General features: G+C 36.7%; 1 pseudogene; it reads left to right on the top strand.

Moving 5' to 3' along the window:
* Positions 1-5,172: 5,172 nt before the first annotated feature.
* Positions 5,173-9,698, top strand: LOC147919073 (uncharacterized; annotated as a pseudogene).
* The last annotated feature ends 10,118 nt before the right edge of the window (positions 9,699-19,816 follow it).

Genomic DNA, 19,816 nt, shown 5'->3' with positions numbered 1-19,816 from the left:
GTTTTCTTAAAAAATTATATGAATTCTTCAATCTCAACAATTTTTAAAACCCCAAGGATAACTTATATTTTTTTGATTTTCACTCATCAATTTAATTTATAGTGCTGGATTTCATACTAATGATTTTATCTTTAGAGAATTTAGTGAAATGATATTTTTAAAATTATATTTTATTTTTATATTTAAGTTCCAGTTGAATATGTTCTGTTTTTTGGATCATTTTTTATTTTAATTAAATACACAAAAAACCAATTGTTTAATTATGTTATTTTTGTTTTCAAAAACCTCAAATCATAAAAATATATATATATATATATATATATATATATATATTATATTGATCTTTGCAGATTTATCAATTGGATCACAAAAAAAATAGTCTTTATAAATGGATAATTATATTGATCTTTATAAATTATTAGAAATGATACATGAATATGTGAGATAACCAGAGACATAATAGATAATTAGATATGGATCATTTCAACTTTATGATCTTATTGTGTGGTGAATATTGTAAGAAAATATGAAAATAATGACTTATAAGATGTTAATATAAAATAGAAAATGGAGATAAACCTTTTAAAATATTTAAAAATATATATAAGATATACATATTATACAAACTCTAAAACTAAGCTTTTACAATGATATTTGATTTGATTTTTTATAACCCATACAACAACAATAACAAAAACAAAACAAAAAAAAGAAGAGATTTGAGAGCAGTGGAAGAAGATGAGAGAATGAAAGAGTGATAGACTAAGAGAATAAGATAATGAGTATTTACAGGAAGAGAAATGATGAAAAATTACATTTAGAAAAATGAGAGTTACAATTCTAATTTATTGTTTTGTTTTAATACAATTGATTAATACAACTTAGTGGAGAAATAAAGTAAATGCATAATTATAGGGAGAATTTATATGATTTCAGTTTTATATTATGTGAGTTAAATGTGAAAATTAATTATTTTTAAATTTGTGTTTTAATATAAATAACTTTTTTTGTTAAAATTGCATTGCCAAGTGGACCAATAAGGAGAGAGTGAAACCTTACTTTTATATATATGATTTCACTCACCTTTCTTGGGGGCAATAACTCCTCTCCTTTCTTGCTTCGTTTCTTTATTTATTTGACATTTTAGGTGATTTGTATAAAAGTTATAAATCTTATGTTACTCAATCATGGATTTTGAAAAGTCTCCTGAAATCCACTGTTATTAAACTGATGATTTAAAAATCTACTTTAAAATCCACTGTTATTCAAAACAGTTTGTGGATTTGGATTTTAATAAGTTTTAGGGGGGTGTATTCAAACCATGATTTTAGAGAATTTGATGGGATTTAGAAAATTTAGAATTTTGATAGATTTTAGGGAAGTTCATATGATTTTCTGTAAAATTCTTTCAAATCCCACCTAAAACCATGAGATTTGGATTTCTGTATTTTTAACTAAACAAATCCTCCAAAATCCTCCAGAATCCTAAAAATTATTAAAATCCTAATCCACAAAACTGTTTTGAATAACAGTGGATTTTGAAGTAGATTTTTAAATCATCAGTTCAATAACAAATGATTTTAATGGATTTTAAAGTAGATTGTTAAATCATCAGTTCAATAACAGTGGATTTTAATAGACTTTTTAAAATCCATGATTGAATAACATAGAATTTGTAAATTTCACACAAATCACTTAAAATGTCAAGTTGAATACACCCCCCTTAGAGATTCTGGAGTATTTGAGAGGATTTGTTTAGTTAAAAATACAGAAATCCAAATCTCATGGTTTTCTGTGGGATTTGAAAGAATTTTACCATAAATCATATCAACTTCCCTAAAATCTATCAAAATTCCAAATTTCTTAAATCCCATAGAATCCTCCAAAATTATTATTTCAATTAGTTTTTTTTTTTGTTTTTTTTTTCTGATCAAAGTGTTTAGTCTAGCTAATGACTAGATTTTAACTTCTGGTACATTGCAGGACAATTTTAAATTTAGCTAATTATCATTTCTCAATATAATATATCCTCGTTCGATGATATTTTAAGTTTTTAAAAGTTTTAATTTAAAATATTATATCCAGTATAATTAAACTGTTTGACTAAAACTCGAATTAAATAAATACAATATACAATACTGAAATCATAAAAAGTTTTTTTTTTAATATATTCCAAACTCTTTGACAAATGATTTAAAAGAATTTTCCTTATATTTCCATCTTTAGAAAGGCAATGGTGGTACTATGAATAAACTATGTTTTTAAAATAATGTAACAAAATAGAGTTGCTAACATTGATTATATGTGATATAAATACATAAACAAATATTTTTAAAAGGTTGACAAAAAAATACAAAAAGTTTAGCGAAGCATTTGCAAGAAATTACAAAAGTTGCAATGATTAAGTCAAGTAAATTCTATCGATTAATAGAATCTTAGGTATGAAAATAACTCAACTAACCTTTATATTTTAGGAGTTAGTTTAGTAATTAATTATTTAATTTGGGTTAATTTAGTAATTTTCCCTTTTTTGCTTAAATTTCGAGGTTAATAACTATATCTATTTTTTTCCAGAAAATCTTGACAGTTAACCAACTTGCCAAGAACTAGTCAAAGATGAAAGTCTATTAAACTTATACCTTCTTTAACCAATTACTATAAGGTTAATTGTTTAATATTTTGGTAAGATTTGGTGATAAAAAAAATATTTTTGTAAGATTTACTATTTTCCCTTGTTTTTAATATAAAAATAAATAACTAAGAATTGAATTTCAAAAGAGAATTTAATTAGTGATAATCAGTGCATCGGCAAATCTCTCCCATAAGGCGCAACAATTCGTGACAAATCAGTGCACCACTTCTCTCTTCACTCCCATACTGATCCAGCTTTCCATTATCCTCTTGAGTTCTGCATCTGATACTTTCTTGGAAGTCTCTCCCATAAGGCGCAACAATTCATCCAGAAGAGATGAGTCAAACTCATCAATGTACTTAGCATTTTCTTCATATATTATCTTCCCATAACTCAGACGGAAAGAGTATCTACCTAATGCAATAGAATCAAGCACGTCATGGGGAATTGGAGGAGTTGAAGAAGACCTCTCTTTTAGTAGATTCTGGACAGCTGCCGCTCCTTCCCATTTCAAGTTGGGCGAGTTGTCCTTCAAAATAACCCTCTTCCCCTGATTTCCAAAGGTGGTCATCTTCTGCTGGATTGAAATCAGGAAAATTTTGAAAATCTCGGATCTTCCCATTTTTTGTTGTTGTTTCTGAGAGAGAAAAACTGGTTGAGGAAAAGAAGAGAAAAGGAGAGCATATAATAAAGAAAAAGAATTCATGATGATGATCAATGCAGTAGCCAAGAGATCAACGCTCATAGAGTAAGAGCTCAGAGATTTTGCAGGAAGATTTCTCAAATTGGAGGAACTTCGGCGTTCGTCAACAAAGAAGAAAAGAGTTGAAATATCCTTTTTAGGAAAAAGGAAAAGAATAAATACCCTAAAATAATTTTATTATAAATAAAAAATAGAAAACAAATATACCTATATAAATTATATTATTTAAATAGAAACTATGACACCATATACATTCAATTGATTCCACGATTAAATGTGTACCAAACCTTTTTTTTAAAATCATCAATGTCTATAACAAATTATATACATATGTGTTACTGTATATGCTATAAAACAAAAATTATATGGCTGCTATTGTTGTTCTTCTAATTTTGTTTAGTAGTGATATGCTTAGGTGTTTATGAAATGTTACATTAAAAGAAGCAACAATAAAACAACAACAAAAAAAGTTATAAGTGGTCGCTGTAAGAAGAAGAGGGGTGTTAGTTCTGAGTGAGCAGGTTGCTAGGTTGGGACCTGTCTTCGCGGAGCCTTTGATCGGTGGCTTGAGCATGCCGGAAGATCGGTAGCGGGTCAGGAGGGTCACCGGAGAAGAAGCTGCGACGGAATTTGGTTGCTTCCGTCAAGGTTTTTATCTGGTGTTCCCGACGCAAAGCCGTCGTTCTTGCATCCACTGGCATTAGTGTTTGAGCCTCTGTCATCGGTTATCAGCAAGTTCCGATCCCCTTTTCCGGCAACAGCATTGATTTTCCGATGTTCCTTTTTTTTGTAACTGTTGGATACCTTGTAATTTCTCAAGGCCTAGCCCACTTTAGTGGGAAGCCCATTAATGTGAATAAAAAAAAAAAAAAAAAAGTTATAAGTGTCAATCCTAGTTATTGGATTCATGATATGCATGTACTATGATGACCCTTTGATTCCATGTTTCTTCTTAAAATAGATATTTGATTTCAAAAAGAATCAATAAAACCCATAGAATTGGGAGAGCCAACCTTTTTGTCTTTTTTTTTGTTTTGTTTTTTTTTTTATTTATACACTGAAAAATAATTATTTCTCTAACTCATTATTGCAAAATGTCTAACCAAGATGAAGAAGAGGTGACAGACGACGTCGTGCTACAGACTACAGTGGTCCCATATATACCGATCTGTTCGTCCGGAACTGTCAAAAAAGCAGTAGTAATTAAAAAAAAAATTATAAAAAACTTTTATTTTTCTCATAAATGTATGTTACCGTTACCAAAAAGGCAAGGCAAAACGACCAAAGAAATATCACCAGAGAGTAACAAGTAAATGCCAACTCACAACTTACAGGGCAATTTTTAAATAAGGAAAGTGCGTGTTTGTGTGACGGCCACCGCCGGTGTGCCTTCATGTTGGAGGTGGATCCTCCTCAGGGGGACGAGTCTTCTTTGCAAAACAAGCAACAGTCTTATGCAGCTGTAGTGAATAAGCGTCCATCGCTTAAGAAACATGATTATGAAGTTAGTTTGGTTGATGGTGTTCCAACGATTGCGGTTCCTGATGTGGTGCTTCAGGGTTCGGTTCCCCTCTGGGATGACTTTCTGGTGGGTCGGTTTCCTTCTGCGGCTCCACACGTTGCAAAAATTCATGTAATAGTCAATAAGATCTGGCCTCTTGGTGATAAGTCTGTCCGTATTGATGTTTATGAGAATTCTGCAACCTCTGTCCGGTTTTGCATTCGTGATGAGGTTACAAGGCGGAGAGTTTTGCGACGTGGAATGTGGAATATTGCGGGAGTACCTATGATGCTGGCCAAATGGTTCCCCCTTCCAGAAGATGCGCAGCCAGTTATTTCCTCGATGCCCTTGTGGGTTACTCTGAAGAATGTTCCTCACTCTCTTTTTTCCTGGGAGGGTCTTGGTTTTTTGACCAGTCCAATAGGTACTCCTATATGGTTGCACCCGGACATTGAGCTCTGTAGTAAGTTCGGTAAGGCTAAGGTATTTGTGGAAGTCAATCTCACACAAACCTTGCCTTCCACGTTTCGTTTTCAATTGACAAAAGAAGAGGATGTTACTGTGGAGTTCATGTATCCCTAGCTCCCACCGCGATGCTCTCGCTGTCATGTGTGGGGGCACACTAGTGATGATTGTGTGTCTGTTCCAGTGTCGCCTACTAAGGTTTCTGAAGTCGCTCTTGAAGAAGGGGAAATCGCTTCTCCAAAAAAGGTTCCAGAGGCAGAGGTTCCTCCTCCGGTTCCAATTCAGCAGACTGCAGCTCTCGCTCCCGGTGGTGAGAGACAGTTAATACCTTCTCAAGAGGATGATGCTGCAGGGTGGTCGGTTGTCTCCCCAGGCAAGGGGTGCAAGAGCTCTGACAAAGCTCGTAGTCCGCCTGCTGCTGGACACGTTACTGTATCTGGTTCTTCTAGGTTCTCGATACTAGGGGATACAGAGGATGTTGGTGACTCAGACACGGCTAAGATCGATCATCAAGTTCTGGCCGTTGTAGTAACAGCAACTGCCTCAGGGAATTTAGCATCTTCAGTTGTTCCTATTAAGCAAGAAAATGTGATGGATGCTCCCATTCGAGCCTCATTGCCGCGGCAAACGAAACAATTACACAAGACTGCTTCGGAGTCTTCTTCTCAACAAGCCAAGGGGGCACCTCCTGGCATCTCGAGCAAGAAGAACTCCCGGAATCGTCATTGATGTCTGGCTTTTTTTTTGGAACATGCGTGGCTTTAACAAATCTAAAAAACATTCTATTGTTCATGATTGGGTGCAAGCTGAATCTCTGCAGTTTGGATGTTTACTTGAAACGCGTGTCCAGGAAACTAAGGCCCCTAGGATCATTTCTTCAGTGTTCCGTGGATGGTCTTTGATTACAAATTACGAGTTCAATACCCTTGGCCGAATTTGGGTGGTTTGGAAGGAAGATGTGCGTGTAACACCAGTTTTTAAGAGTGGTCAGGTCGTCACTTGCTCCATTCTTTTGCCTGGTAACACTATGGAATTCTTTGTCTTGTTTGTCTATGCATACAATCTCGCGGAAGAAAGGAAAGAGCTCTGGGAGGATCTTACGTTTCATTTTGATTCTCCACTTTTTGCAAATAAGCCTTGGCTGATTGTTGGAGATTTTAATGAGATACTTGATGGTGTCGAGCACTCTACTTATGATAATAATCCTTTTGTCATTAGTGGAATGCGTGACTTTCAGGATGTTGTACGACACTGTTCTTTAACAGATATGCATTCTCATGGTCCTCTGTTTACCTGGGGTAACAAGCGGGATGAAGGATTAATCTGCAAGAAGTTAGATCATATTTTGGTTAATGAGGTTTGGATTCGTCGCTTTGTAGATGCTTATGGCGTCTTTGAATCTGGTGGGTGCTCTGATCACCTACGATGCAGGTTTTCAGTGGGGAATCAGGCTTGTAAACCTAGGGGGCTATTCAAATTTTCAAATGCTATCATTTCATTCCCGAAGTTTATACCCACAGTGCAAGCTTTCTGGGATAGTTCAGAGAGTCTCTATCACTCTACCTCTGCTATGTTCCGCTTCGCTAAGAAGCTTAAGGCACTAAAACCTCTCTTACGATCTCTCGGTCGTCAAAAGCTTAGCAAACTCTCAGAGCAGGTGGATGATGCACACAAAGACCTCTGTCAGAAACAGCTCTCTACGCTCTCTAGCCCCACGTCTGCAGCAGAGGAGGCCGAGGAGCAGGCTTTCAAGCGGTGGGATCATGTGTCTGATTTGGAGGAATGTTTTTTGAAACAACGGTCAAAGTTACACTGGTTATTGGTGGGTGATAAGAACAGTAAATTTTTTCACAATGCTGTCAAATCTCGACAAGCTCTTAATGCTATTCGAGAGATTCTTTGTCAGGATGGTTCCATTGCAAAAACTCAATCAGAGATTACAGCTGAGGGGGTCAGATTCTTTGAGGAGTTCCTTATGCATGAGCCAGTCGACTACGAGGGTATGAGTGTTGCTCAGTTAGAGGAGTTGGTGACATTTCGTGTCTCCTCTGCTCAACATGAGGGATTATTGAAGTTGGTTTCTGAAGAAGAGATTCGTCAAAACACTATTTAAGATGCCAGTATGTAAGTCACCTGGTCCGGATGGTTACACTATCGAATTTTTCAAGTAAGCATGGTCGATATTGGGCAGAGACTTTGTCGTTGCTGTTCAATCTTTTTTCCTCAAAGGCTTCCTCCCTAAAGGTGTAAATTCGACAATCTTGGCTCTTATCCCAAAAAAAACTGACTCTCAGGAGATGAAGGACTATCGCCCTATTTCATGTTGTAATGTGTTAGACAAGGTAGTCTCCAAGATTATTGCTAATCTTTTGAAGGTTATACTGCCCTCATTCATCGCTCCAAATCAGTCAGCTTTCATAAAGGATAGGCTTATGATGGAAAATTTGTTGCTTGCTTCAGAATTGGTTAAGGATTATCACAAGGAGTCCATCTCTCCTCGTTGCATGATGAAGATTGATATTTCCAAGGCATTTGATTCAGTGCAATGGCCGTTTCTACTTAACATCCTCAAAGCCGTTAATCTTCCCGCTGATTTTATCCATTGGACTGAACTCTGCATTGGCTCGGCTTCCTTCTCTGTGCAAGTCAATGGGGGAGTTAGTTGGTTACTTTCAAAGTAGAAGAGGATTGAGGCAAGGATGTTCTCTGTCCCCTTATCTTTTTTTTCATTTGTATGAATGTGCTGTCTCTAATGTTGGATAAGGCTGCCACTGATCATCGCATTGGCTATCACCCTCGCTGCAAAACAATGAACCTCACCCATCTCTGCTTTGCTGACGATATTCTCATTTTTTTCTGATGGGAGCTCACACTCTGTTGCAGAGACTTTAGCTGTTTTTGACCGGTTTGCAGTTGTTTCTGGTCTCAAAATTAGCCTGGAGAAATCCAGTCTGTTCATGGCTGGCTTTTCTCCGCAACATCAGCAAGACATCCTGCAGCACTTCCCGTTTACTGTTGGCTCTCTCCCTGTCCGGTATTTGGGGCTCCCCCTCCTCACTCGCTCTATGACACGCTGATTATCTACCACTCCTTGAACGCATTCGCCTTCGTATCTCCTCCTGGACAGGTCGGTTCTTGTCCTTCGCGGGCAGGCTTCAGTGTTATCTAGTTTAACCAACTTCTGGCTCTCTGCTTTCCGTTTGCCGAAAAGGTGCCTTCAGGAGATTGATAGCCTTTTCTCGGCGTTCTTGTGGTCTGGTCCGGACCTAAACTCAAAAAAGGCCAAAATCTCTTGGCTTGATGTGTGTAAACCAAAGCATGAGGGAGGTTTGGGGCTTCGTCGTCTGCAGGATACGAATATGGTGTGCATTTTGAAGCTCATTTGGCGTCTTGTGTCCGCAAGTAACTCCCTTTGGGTAAGCTGGGTTCGAAGAAACTTGATCCGAACTGGCTCTTTCTGGTCAGTTAATGAGAGGAGTGTTGGTGGATCATGGATGTGGAGGAAGATCCTGAAGTACCGCGACCTTGCTGCAAATTTACATAAAAAGGAGATAACAACTGGCACTGAAACATCATTCTGGTTCGTTGTTTGGAGCCCAATTGGTCAGCTGTTTGCTCAACTTGGGAACAGGGGTAGTATTGATATGGGGATACCACAGCAGAGTACTGTGGCAGAGGCACTTTCACATCGGAGACGTAGGCACCATGTTGACATCCTGAATCAGATTGAGGATCTACTCGACTCTCTCCGTCAATCAGTGCAACATCAAGGTGGTGATCGCTCACTCTGGAAACAGAAGAACGGTTTTTTTAAGAATAAAATCTTATCCTATGATACCTGGTGTTTGATACGGCAACCAAACGCGCCCTGTGACTGGTCTGCAGGCGTTTGGTTCACCCACTCAACACCTAAATTCTCCTTTATAGCTTGGCTTGCTCACCATAATAGGCTCTCTACTGGTGATTAATTGGTTCAGTGGAACGCTGCTGCGAATGGAGCTTGTGTCCTCTGTCAGGGTTATGGGGAAACGAGAGAACATCTTTTTTTCTCTTGCACCTACTCCTCAAGCGTGTCGTCTGCTCTGGTCCAGCGTTTGCTGGGGGTTTGGTTCACCACATCCTGGGCAACTTTGGCCCCTATGCTTCTTGACCCTTCTACCCCACGGCTTCACCTCTTTGTTCTGCGGTATGTCTTTCAGTCTACTATACACAGCCTCTGGCGGGAACGTAATGCTCGAAGGCATGGCGAAGCTCCAACTCCGTCCTCCACTCTCTACCGCTTCATCGTCAAGAATGTTTGCAATACATTGCTCATGCTGACAACCACCTCTGGCTATGAGGGTGGTCTTCAACTTTGGTTTCAAACTCATCCTTTTTCATCCAATTCAGGTTTTTAATAGTGTTCTGCTTTTAAAACGTTGATTTAAGTTGTAACTATCCCATCGGACCACTGTTTTTTGGTGAATATAATTTAACATTCATACAAAGAAAAAAACGCAAGGCAAAGATGAATATCGGATAAACCATTTCCCATGTCACCAACTCACTAAAACAAAAGTAATTTCTTTCTCTTATGTGGGTGAATAAATCACTAATTAACATTTTTTTTTCTAAATGACAAATATTTCTCATGAACTGAAATATTTGACTGATATGTTGGAGAACCAGTATCAGTCACTGATATTTTGGAGAACCAGTATCGTGATTCATGAACCTATGTTTCGATCATATGTTAGTTTTTGTCTGTCGTATTTTGTACATGTTAACAAATATTAGACTATTAGTTTTGCAAATACGTTATTATTTTTATCTACTACGTACTGCGTACTGTGAACATGTCTTTTTCTTTTCAATATGTTAACAATATTAATTAGACTATTACAATGTAATACTATTTCTACGGAAAATACCATTTATGGGTATTTCAACCGAGATACCTGAATGCGGTATGAGTTCTTTCTCTTGTTCTTGAATCGATTGGAATGGAATAAGAAATCGATTTCTTCGCCTTTTTGCTAATAAATCCGAGTTCTCATGAAAAATAGCAGAATATATGAAATTAGAATGACTAGTACCTAAGTTTCCATTCAATTCTGAATAATTGGAAATCCCTAAGTTTTTTTGATCCGCAAAATCCGAACTAAAAAATAATTACATGTTAAAAGGTACATTTTCTCTACTACTGTTTTCTCCTTCTTTTTAAAAAAAATCATTTTACGTACTCCGCTATCCAAGTACATGTAATTCCAAAAATCCCTAACGAAAAGAAAATCTTAATAAATTGATACTCATGTGGGGATAAACAAAGGTCAACTGAGAGTAAGTGTTAATTTAGCTATTACTTAACATTGGTACAAAAAAAAAAGTGTTAGCTATTATAGTAATATAAGAACAGTAATAATAATAAGAGTATTCTTGATTTCTTCAAAGAAAAAAAAAAGCTAGAACGTTACTGGGTGTAGTAGAACTGAAAAAAAGTGAAAGTAAGTGGGTAAATAGAAAACGATAATAAGGAACAGTAAAATTTGGAGGAAAAAAGAAAAAAAAAAAAAAGAAAACCCAAAATATATTGTTGTCCAAAATAAAATCATAAAACAATTTTTGTCGTCAATAAAATATTAAAAATAAGATAAAACTAAACTAGTAGTATGTTTTGTTTATTTAAATGGCTGCTATTATTTGTTTAATAGGTATGGAGCCCCCGCGATATCGCGGAGAATTCATTTTAATAAAATATTTTTTACAAAATTTTTTTAATTAAATTTATTTATTAATTTATTGGGATTCTAAACTATTTAATAAAAATTTCAAAAAATACAATTTGTTGAAACATTTTTTATATTTTATTTGAAAAATATTTTTTTTAAAATAATCTTACCTTCACATGTAATTAAATAAAAATAATTATCAATTCTACACACATCAAATTAAACAAAGTTTTACGATTAAATGCCATGAGATTACATTTTATTCAAAAAATATTCTTAAAAAAATAATCTTACCTTCACATGTGATTAAATAAATAATTATCAATGCTACACACATCAATATAAACAAAGTTTTAAGATTAAATACCATGAGATTACATTACAGTTGTAACATCCGTGAACCGGATTATGCGATTTTGGTAGGAGTGTCGATCAACACCTTGTGGCATCGATCGACACCACTATTTCTGGGTTCGTCGGGTTTGTTTTAATTCGCGATTTTGGTTTGGTTGGTTTGGTTTAGTTATCTAAACCGAGTAGATAAGTGGAGAAGCGACAAATTAAGGGTTTTAGGGTGTCTAGTCGCCGTTTGCAGAGATAGAGAGAGGAGAGAGCCTATTGTGGTGTGAAGGAGATTTAAAGGAGAAAGAGCAGAATCGTTAGGGTTTAGGAGGAAACAGTTTCGGCATATCAAATCGTTCTCAAAGGTAATGAAATTTGGTAGGTTTATTCCCAAGTCTTTCATCGTCTTTTTACAGAAGTAGTTTTGGATTTAAACTCGATGAGTTATTGGCAGTTTCGTGAGTCACTTTTTCTCAGACGCGAGTTGGAACCATCGGGATTGTAATTGAGATCGTGGGTCTCTTCTGGTTCCTGATCGTGCTGAAATTTTGTGGAAAGCTTCGTGACGGCTAGGGATAGCTTTTCACCGGAGCGATTTGTTAGTTAACGGTTGGTTTTCATTTTAGGGTTTCGTCTTTGAGACTGTTCTTTTCTGATGTTTCTGTCCAGTTTTGCTATAAGTCATTTTTGGTTGTGTAGCTTGTTGTAGGGTGTTTCTGGGCTGTTTCAGACCTTAGGAAGGTCTCAACTGGTTGTATTGGTTGTTATAATCATTTGATAAGGTGAGTGCATGACCATGGCTTATCTAAGCCTGAGAATCCTTTGTTTGCTTGATTTGTTGTGTTTTGTGGTGTTGTTCTTGCTTGTGGTGGTTGTGTTATGGGTATTATAGGTTCCTGAGGCTTTTGGGAGAGTTTGGGACAGATTGGAGGCGGATTGAAACGGAGGTTCGTCGTTCGGATTCGTGCAGTTCGCGTCTGCGAAGGGGAGTGTCAATCGACACCAATTAGGTGTTGGTCGACACCATGTTTGGCCAGTGTCGATCGACACCTCTCTGGTGTCGGTCGACACCAAGTTGCTTGTTTTGTGTTTTTCCTGGTTTGTGTGTGTTTGGTTGTTATTTGTTAAGCATTAATTTCTCAGTTGCTTGTGTGTATAGTCCAGTAGATGGGAGGATTGCCTCACTAAGTATTTGTGATAATACTTACGCATCTCAATTGTTGTTTGTGGTGTGCAGGTTTGTGATGTGGAATCATGGCGATGAGGAGGAGGATGATCTAGGGTCTCGTTTGTGTGTTATTGGATTGTTGGATATGTTGTTGGAACCTTGGATAGAGATATGTTAGGTTGCTGGATAGAATGGATAGAAATGTTATTGTATTGGTTTTGTATTATTGATATGTTTCCGCTGTGCATGTAATTGGATGTTGGTTTATTATTGGTTGGTTAGTGTGTGTGGGTTGGTTTGTTTAATTAAGTAGTATGAGATGCTTAATTATATATTGTATTTAATTATTAAAAAAAAAAGGTCGGGTTGTTTCAACAGTCGTGTTATTTCGTTCACATTTATTCGTTGTAACCTTTTGTTTCCATCTTTTCGATGTCACCTTTTATCCGTGTCTTTTCGTCGTAACTTTTCATAATTTATTTTTAAATGAATAAATGCAATCTACAGTCGTGTCGTCTCTTTGCAACATTACAATCATCTTTTTGTATATTTTATGAACCGCTACAACTTGTGCTCTTGTTGTCAAATATGATATGTAAATGATTATTATTTTAAAATTTGTTTTTTCTTAAATGCTAAAATTATGAATACATTGTATAAGACAATATAAATTTACTAAATAACCGTTTAATAAATTACAAATATTAAAAATATTTAATTGAGGACCATTCTTAAAATGACATAATGATTATTTTTTAAAATTCATTTCAATTAATTATTTTAATATTTTTTAGCATAACTCAAACATATTTCTATTTCTAACCAAAATCAATTTTTTACTTCATAAAAGTGAGTATAAATATTACTATTCAAACAATCAGTAAGAAAAATTACCAATCCTCTAAAATTTGAATATAACTTAACAGAAAATTATCACATATTTTATTTATTTGAATCAAAATTCAGTTATAATATTCATAAATAAAAAATTAATATATCTATTTTTCATAAAGGCAGTATTGTAAATGAATATATAATACAAACAACTGTTGTTTTATAGATGAAACATATATTTATATAAAACAACCTATAGTCATTAAACATTTTTTGGCAATTATAATAGATTATATATATATATGGTTAATCCATTGAGTGTACTTACTACTTATTTTTCTCCGCATAAGATGTTGGTTACTTATCCTGAGTCACACATAAATAAATAATATAATAAATATTAAAAGGAAACAATAATAGTTAGAACTTATAACAATAATATTTAGGTGTATAATGTAGCATCAACAATGTGCGCGTCTAAGAAAGATGGTCGGCCAAGGACGGCCGGGTTCATTGCTCTCACACACTCCTCTTCTTTTTGGCAGTCAGAATCCAAAATCTTTTCAATCTTTTAAAATATTTTGATATTCAGTATCTTTTGTTGTTAAGATTTCAATTTGAGCGTATTATGACTAGAACTAAATATACAAATTCTCTTAACATATATAAAATTGTAGATAAGTCTTTGTCGTTAAGATAGTTTATTGGACAATCATCTTAACCGCCACTATTTATGTTGATCACCGGTTTTCCATCTTCTAATAAACTGAATATTTCCAACAGTAGAAAAATAGAAATATTTTATTTTTGTTTTCACCTTGATATGTCATAATCATATATTTTTAAAAAAAATAGATATAGATATTTTTTTCTATAATACAATTAGTTTTCTAATCAAAAAAATGAGAATAGAAAAATATATACAAACCAATATGCTCTCATTTTCTGAAGAACCAACTTGAACCACATTTATAAACAGCTAAAAACAAACCTTTTGGTTTGGATTCATACCAATAGAATGATAACCCTCGAAGAAGTATATGGTTAAAGAAAGCATCTTAAGATTACTTAAACGGAAACAAAAAATTATTTAAATATATTTTAGTATTGTAGACACAACCATAGATATCAAATTTACCAAACAAATTGCAACAGTTCATGAAATAAATCAAACATTATAATGGTTCATCAAATAAACGAAATTTGTCGTGGTGTAATTAAAAGGTTGCAACAATTCATTTAAATATATTTTAGTTATTAAAACTAATAAATAATAATTTATATATGAAAAGTTCATCCAAGTGATATGATCTTAAATATTAAATATACTAATGTTGTAATGGTTCAATTAAACGGCTAAATATATTTTAATAAATTAAAAATAATTATTATGAAGATGTATATTTAGACTGAATATAATTAAATATTACAATGATTCACAAAATATATCAAACTGCAATAGATTTCTCACAGTGACGAGACTTCACTTCTAACAAATTCTCTTTTAACTAATACAAATATGAAGAAAATTTGAATGCAATGATGAGAAGTCATTTATATATAGATTTCTAAAGATGCGAACATTTGAATAGACACAACTGTTTGTAAGAGACACAACTCTTCATTTAACAGACGCAACTTTTGAGAGAGATGCAACCGTTGTTATTTTCTTTCAAAAAATAAAAAATAAAATATTTTACGAAAAGGTACGACAAAAAATCGCAACTGTTGTTGGTATTTATTCAGATTGTTATTATTATATAGATTTTCTTTACTGATATGAATTTATGAAATGTGACATTAGAAAAAGCAAGAGAAAAAAAACTAGACTAGTAGTATCGGGTAAACAGCCAAAATCAACCCTATTTATTTTCCAAACGCTTTTTCATACCTGGACTTCAATACTCTGCAAATAACAACCTGAACCGTGTTAAAATTCAAATTTGATATCTGAACTATATGAAATGTTGTCAATTTCAACATATGTTCGAACGGTGTTAAGTCAAAATTTAACGGTACTGAATCAGACCACCGTATCGTGAGCAAGCAAAATAGACTGATGTTGGAGAACCATTATCGTGAACCTGTCTTTTGATCATATATATGTTAGAGTGTTTAGTTTTAGACTTTGAAAAAGAATTAACTAGGCTAAAAAAAATTCACATCTTTATTTATTTATTATTTATTTATTTATTTTTTAAAAAATGATACCGTATATTATAACGTGTTGGGAGAGTCAGGGACTAAGACAAAAGAGATCCAAGTTCGGAGATGCTAATTAACACATTTTACAAAGAAAGAGAATCTAAGGGTTTTGAAAGTGGGTGAACCATAGAGCGAGGTAGGTATCCTAAGGAGTGGTCATGATGTTAGTTCCTAGTTGCTTGCGATCTAGGCCCAATAGCTTCCTACGGAGAAGGAGTTGAATTTCCCTATGAAGCTGATTTTAAGAACGAAAATCTGGGCTGTGAAGCCTGGTGTTCCTTTCCTTCCATATGGTATAGATGAGAGCATGAAAAACTACCTTGCAAACTGAATTTAGCGTCTTATTTGTGGTAGGATTCTTTATCCAGTTCAGGATTCTGGTGAAAGTTGGCTCTAGCGTAGGTACAAATCGATCAAAGAAGCTTGACCAGAGATTATGTGAGTATGGACACTCAGAAAATAGATGATCTCTTGATTCATTACCAGTAAGGCAAAGTAGACAGGAGCCTGGGACAGGGAAATTCCACCTACGAAGCCTATCCCTGGTCGTTAGGCGATCCTGCACGGTTAGCCAAGCCATGAAGGCCATCTTGGGTATGCGGTCCTTGAACCAAACTTGAGAAAACAAAGGGACTATCGGTCCAGAGGGATGCAAATGCTTCCACGTTCACATTGAGGAGAAGGTGTTATGAGTATTGTCTGGCGTTAGTTTCCATTAGAACTGATCTCTTTCCAGACCTAGAGGAGGTGGGTCATGCAGTCAAGGCATGTTCGTAGGAGTTGTACTAATGGATGTCTACCTCGCGGAATGGACCAGGAACCATTATTGACTGCTGCACAAACTGGAGCAAGAAGACCGATACCAGTGACTCTTGGACCTGAGTCTCCAAGAATATCCAATAAAGAGCCAAGTCCTGTCCAGTTATCATGCCAAAAAAGAGCATCATTGCCAGTTATCACGTTGCAATGAACAAAAGGTATTGCCAGGGTTCTTAGTTTTGCGAGACGCCTCCAGATCCAACTCCCTGTTGTACGGAAGTCGGCTTCCGAGTAGCTTCTCCCATGAATTAAGTGTTGGTGTACCCAGGAAACACATAGAGTGCCTGCTTGAGAGAAGAGGAGCCAGATCAATTTAAGACCAAAGATTTGGTTCCAATCTAAAATTCTTCAAAGACCCAAACCGCCAGCAGATTTTGGGGTGCAGACAGTCTCCAAGGAGACCTTCGCTCCACGAGCAGAGGATACAACGCCATTCCACAAAAACGCATTACATAAGTGCTCCAATTTCTCAAAGCATTTGTTTGGCAACAAGAAAATTGACGCCCAGAAATTTATTGTGTTGTTGATCACTGACTGGAGCAATTGGAGTTGGCCTGCAAAGGAGAGATGGCGATTTGTCCAGGGTGAGATACGACCTTGAACCTTATCTATCAGACGTTGATAGTCTGTTGGAGTGAGCTTGTGTGGAGTGAGAGGTACTCCTAGGTAGCGCATCAGAAGGGAGCCATAAACAAGGTTGTGCCTTGCTGACATCTAACTGATGATGTTTCTCTGGTTCCCATCTAGATAAAGACATGATTTGGTTAGGTTTATTCCTAGGCCTGAGCTAGCTTTAAAGGGGCCAAGGATGCGTAGTATCTCTTGCAACGAGGCCTCATTTCCATTGAAGAAGACTAGGATTGATGAGAGGTTGAGCACAGCTTGGGTGAGGTTGGAATCTGCCCAATAACACCGCTTTGTCTAGTTGCTTCGAGAGTATATCCATGACTAAAGTGAACAGTGGGGCAGAGATAGAGTCTCCCTGTCTTAATCCCTTCTTTCCTGAGAAATAGCCAATTAATTCACCATTGAAACCAATCGAGTATGATGGAGTGGAGTAGCAGGTCGCTAGCAAGTTGATGATGTGACAAACCGTCTCGTGGACCCTACTAGCCCCCCGCTAGCCGCCCCCATGGACCCCAAGCTGACCTGTAGATCAATTGGTAAAAGCTTGTCCTGTGGGAGGGTTGTTAAAGGGTGGGGACCAGGGTTCGAGGAACGCCTGGTGCACCAATAATCTATTGGTGGATTTGGATGTAGTTTCCTTTCCACGGTGAGGGGTTAGGATCGATGCCCTGCAGGGCCAGCCTGGGATCCATGGGGACGGCTAGCGAGGGGCTAGTGGGGTCCACAGGACGGGTTGTCACAGATGAAAACTGGAGGGAGTTTTAGTGCAGAGAGAATGTTGGTAAGGAAGTTCTAGTCAATGTTGTCAAACGCTTTGGACAGGTCGATCTGTAAGCATCCACAGGTGATTGGACATGCCTTGTTGAAATCAGTTACTAGCTCGGATGCTAGAAGTACATTTTTGCATAAGAGCCTTCCTTGAATGAAGGCGACTTGGTTCCTCTGAACAGCCTGACATGTGATGAGCCTTTGCAAGGATCCGAGAGATCACCTTGTAAATTGTGCTGCAGCAAGAAATGGGCCTGTAATTAGTAAGAGTATCTGCTGCAACGGTTTTTGGAAGCAGAGCCAAGATTGTCGCATTGACTTGCTTTAGGAGCTTTCTTGTCACGAAGAATTCTTTGACTGCATCGATCAAGGTTGGACCAACAATAATCCAGGAGTTGATAAAGAATTCAACTGTGAATCCATCGGGGCCCGGTGCCTTGTTCCTTGGTAGGGAGAAGAGAGCATTGGTGATCTCCTCAGGTGTAGGAATGTCTGAAAGAGTGGAGGCGCTGATCCGCTGAGCATCTGAATGTTGTTAAGTCTTTGATTCTCTCCACCGAAAGAGGTTCGACCTGAGTGTTCTTTGTACCAAGCAGTTATTGTTAGTAGTCGACTGTCATGTCCTGAAGTTGACCCTTGTCGGTTATTCTCTCTCTAGTTTGTGTCATCAGCGAGCAAATTTGATTCCTCAGCTTGTGGGCTTTTATCGAGTTGTGAAAGAAGCGAGTGTTTAAATCTCATTCTAGGCACCATCTGACTCTTGATTTTTCTCTAAGGAAAGACTCTTCCGCATTCGCTAAGATATTCCAACGTGTCCTCGACAACCTTTCCTCTTCGAATAAAGCTGGAGTTAGATCTAAGAGTATCAGCATTTGTAAATTACTTGGCGCCTCAAATGCCTCTGCTGCCATTGCATGGATGTTGCTGAAACTATTGCAGTTTAGAGCTTTGTAGGATATCTTCACTGCCCTGAGATTTTGGCATAGAGAGAACATCAGATTTTCTGGAGCCACAGCTAAATTCCAAGCTGTTTCTACAAGGTTCGGATAGTATGGATGGGTGGTGAAGAACGTATAGAATTTAAAAGGGACCTTCCTCCTCTCAACCTGATTCGAGTGTACAATCACCATAGGCGAGTGATCTAATCCCCCTGGTGCGTCGTAAAGAGCAGTAGACTAGGGGAAGGCGGCTAACCAAACTTCATTTATGAGTGACCTATCCAGTTTCCTTGTGATTGGATTGAGGTGCTGGCCATTATACCATGTATGAGCTGTTCCTCTGCTAGATAGCTCCAAGAGTTCACAAGTGTCTATGCATTCGCAAAATTCCGACATGCCTTGAAGTGGTAATAGATAAGGATGGAAAGAGTAGTGCTCCTCCACTTGTAGGATTTGATTGAAGTCGCCTAGTATTAGCCAAGAATGATTCCTTTGGATGCTGGTGAGATGTTGTTCCTTCAAGGTTGACCAAAGTTTCCTTCTAGCTACTAAGCAATTCCGAGCATAGACAAAGGAGATCGTGAAAGATTGATTTGTAGCTTGAACAAAAACTCCGCATGTAATCACTTGGTCTGTCTTGTGATAGATAAAGACTTTCAGAGCTTGATCCCAAACAATCCATATTCTCCCATTTTGAGCATTAGGAAAGTAGTTGTAATCGTATCTCCAACCTGGGAAGTTACGAGTCAAGATTGCATCCACATTTTCCTGCTGTACATGTGTTTCCAAAATACCGCCTATTGACGGTCTGTTAGACTGAACCCATCCCTTGAGCTCTTTCTGTCTTTGGGTTGTATTTAAACCCCTAATATTATAGCAAAAAATCTTCGTATTCATCATCGTTAAGCAAAAGGTGTTGAAAGCTGGGTTTCAAGCGCGATGATGGGGACGTCCCTGCGCAGGGGGCCGTCCACTTAAGGAGTGCTTAGTAGTTTTCTGAGGATTCTTCTTCAATGTCTTCTGTTGCGGAGCTTCAAAAGGTCCATTAGCAGACTTATTTGTTGCAGTATGATGATCAAGCTTCTTTGATTACAAGTCCTTTAGAA

This window comes from Camelina sativa, chromosome 20, assembly GCF_030686135.1.
Source record: "Camelina sativa cultivar CO46 ecotype springtype chromosome 20, ASM3068613v1".
In the NCBI taxonomy this organism is placed as follows: Eukaryota; Viridiplantae; Streptophyta; class Magnoliopsida; order Brassicales; family Brassicaceae; genus Camelina; species Camelina sativa.
Note: the sequence above shows the minus strand (reverse complement) of the source record. Positions and strands in the feature narration are given on the sequence as shown.